Below are 3509 nucleotides of genomic sequence, written 5' to 3'. Positions count from 1 at the left end.
TCTTCTTCGAGTTTTTGTCCATTCCGCTGCGTCTTCACTCTCTGGAGGAAGCTTCGAGGAGCTCGCACAGCTTCGGTCGTCAGCTTCTCGGGCGTTCGTCCATCAAGTGGTATTCAGAGCTCAGGTTCGAGCACGCTTCAGAGGTAAGTGTCTCGGTTCGTCTCTGTTCTGAGTTTTCTTCCATTATTGAGTTGTTTCGATTCTTCAGTTCTTGCGTTTGATTCGTGTCTCTGTTTTTGTTTCTAGTTATGTATCGGTTTGATTTTGACTCTGAGTATTTTGTGTTGTTTCTTTTCATTTCTGAGGTGTTCATTATTTGCCTTCATTGTCTTGAGTGTTCTGATTTGTTTGTGCCTGGAGTCATTACTTTGAGTCTTAGTTCATTTTAATTCGGTGAATCTTCTTTGTTTGAGTCTTTTAATTTCTAAATCCATTTCTGTTTTGTCTATGTCATGTTACATTGTTTTAGTTGTCAATTAAATTCGAGTTTAACTAGCTGATGTTTGTGTTTTGTGATTCATTTGAGTTGCCTGCACTGAGTAAGTTCTGTTCACCATATATAAGCTATGACAATTAGATAAATGAGCTTGGTGGCAGATTTCAGAGGTAGAGATAATGAATCTCATGTTTTTGAATCTGTTTAATGATAGCTTTGCTTGGTTTCTGCCTAATCAATAACAAGTGCATACCAAGTGAGCAATGAAAGGCTCAGCCTAGCTCGGTTGCACATTGATTAATCAACAGATTTGTGATTTGGCCAGCTACACCGAACTGGTTTTTCTTTGAAGAGTCTGTGAGTCATTCATACTTGGTTTTAAATTCTTTGCCAAGTTCTGATTCAAATATTTTTTCCAGTATTATCTTCGTTTCATTGGCATCTATTGAGGTATATGAATCTGCAGAATTGCATTAAAACTGTTTACAACAATGATTGAACTTAGTTTGAACTTCTGAGTTTGTGATCCATAATGTGCATTCACTGTTTTCACTTTGTTATCAATTCTGCAATTGAGAATAAATTTTTGGTCACTCAAGGAAGCCTAAACCAGTGATATTGAAACTATAATTGTGGCTGAGAGTGATTAACCTCTTGTTTTTCCTTTAGATTTTTTTTTTTTTGAGTTGAACCATGTTCACTTTCCTTTGGCAAAAGTCTGATTAAGTTGCAAAACTGATTAGGTGATCTGTTGTGAATTATGACTAAAAATAGCAAGTGCTAAAGTGTTATCCAACTCAGATTTGGCTATCAAATTGAAAAAAAAAAAAAAAAAGAGAAAAGAGAATTGGTGCAATTCACATTATTGTTCACTGTTTCAGTAAACTATTTCTGCCAAAATCAAATCAGATATAACTTTCTTTAGTCATAACTGGTTCAACTTAAGTCCTTTTTATTGTTTTTAAAATCTGTTCTAGTTCTATTCCATAGGTTCTATTTGTTGTGCTTACTTTGATCAAAAGCTTTGTTTCTTGCTTGTCTTGGTTGATAACTCTGGTTTTGTCTCAATGCACGTGTAAACTCTGATCTGCTGTTCTGTAATTGAGCTTTTGTTTGCTTTCATAATCTGATCTTGAGTCAGTTTCTCTGCTGTGTTGTCCTTATTTGTGGCTGTTCTGTTCTGGTTTCTGATTTTGATCTTAGCCTAGCCATTCTTGATTGAGAAGCTTGTTACACTCTGGTTTCTGGAATTTGAAAGAAGGTTTGTGTGCTTGGTAGCATTTTAGGTGGTGGTGGTCTGGAATACTCTCCAGTTGTGTACTGCCAAGGGAGAATTTCCCTTCCAAACCTTTCCATTTTGAGTGCTTTAAGCTTTAAGAGAGACTGATTTTTGTGAGTTTTGTGTGGCTGCATCTAAGAGCCAAATTTCTTGTTGAGAGTGTGTTCTTGTTTAAAGTGCTGAAATAAGTTTTGAACTTGAAATGTGCTGACCATTTAGCTGTGCAGTTTTTTGTTCTGATTAACATTTACAGGGAGTAAAGTTGTTCAAAAGCAGTTTGTAAGTGTGGGAAGTCTAACACAAGAGTACTTCAAGTGGAGCAAAAGGAGCTTTGCTACCTGCATAAACTACACCAAGCTGAATAGGGAGTATCTTCATTCTATTGTGTAGTTTTGTGTTAGATTTGTGCATGATTAGAAATAGTAAACCATATTTGCTTGAATATTATGCTTGGATATCATATGGTTTCACTTTTCATGAAAATTGAATTTGATTTAGCAAGTTTGGACATCCATACATTAAGTAATAGTGCTGGTCTAGTGTTATTGTTGGCTTAGCAGATTTAACGGATGTTGTAATTGTTGTTTGAAAGCTGCAATGATCCTTTAAGGGTTCAAAAACACCAATGCAGGGAGAAAGTTAAATTAGGGATGGGATTTGTTTTCTGTGTTGATAATAATCCAATCTGAACTGTGTTGTTATAAATACTAATTCTTTTGTTTCTCTGGGATCTTGGTGTATAGATAAACTGCAGCATTGAGTGGGATTTGGGAGTGCAGACCAGAACCTTCACTGATAGCACCTCAATAGAGTTTAGCTTAAGCAACCAGAAGCAGAAGCAATTCACGTGGGAGTGTTAAACTGAAGGGAGTTTCTTTCATCTTAAATTACTTCTGTTGTGATTGAACTGTTCCTGTTATAGCCTGTATTGCTTAGCATTATTTGGAAGTTGATCTGGTATGGTAATTTTTGTACACTAGGATTAGCCAATCTAAATCTGACTCTGAATTGGAATTTATTCTGCATTGCATTGGATTGGTCAGTGTGCAGAGCTGATCTGTTTGGGAGTTTAGTTGGAATTACACAGTTAAAAGCAGTCTTGTAAATAGGGAAGTTGCTTAGCTTACCTAATTCTAGTTTGCTTAGCTATTTCTGAGTTTCATTTGACATTGCTTTGCATTGTGTACTCTGCTGAACTAGTTGTGAATTTTCTGTGTAGTTTGGGAAAAGCCATACTGATTGTACTGTAGCAGATTGTAAATTGTGTGCTGAATCCGTGAGACAAGTAGCATTTACATCTTGCTATGCAGTTTTGAACTAAAGGGCCATTCTTCTACCTTAAACTGTTTCTGTTTTGATTGAACTGCTCTTGATATAATTTGTAATTGCTTGCAATAAGTGAATTGTTGATTTAGTTGGAATTGTTTGTGCAGTATAAGTTGACACCATTATTTGAGCAGGAGCAAAATCTCAGTGGAAAGTTTTTGCAGCCAAGAGAAAGGGGAGTTCTTACTGCCCTATATTTTTGTGCAAACTAGTTTTACTAAGGGTGTAAGTGACAGCAGCCTTGAATTCATTTGTGTTGCAGGAATTGGACAAGTTAAATTCTGGATTTAAGCTGAGAGTTGAAAGGAATATTTGGACTCTTGAAGATTTCGTGCAAAATGGAGAAGTGGACCAAGATAGTAGCATAGTTTGTTTTTGTAATTGTTTTCTTCAATTTGTTTTTAATAGGCTTGTGTTAGCCTACTGTTAGCTTTAGTTTTGTTTTGTAAAAGGCCTTTTATAAAGTCC

This window comes from Vigna angularis, chromosome 5 (assembly GCF_016808095.1).
Source record: "Vigna angularis cultivar LongXiaoDou No.4 chromosome 5, ASM1680809v1, whole genome shotgun sequence".
NCBI classification, from domain to species: Eukaryota; Viridiplantae; Streptophyta; class Magnoliopsida; order Fabales; family Fabaceae; genus Vigna; species Vigna angularis.
This window is presented reverse-complemented; position numbering follows the sequence as displayed.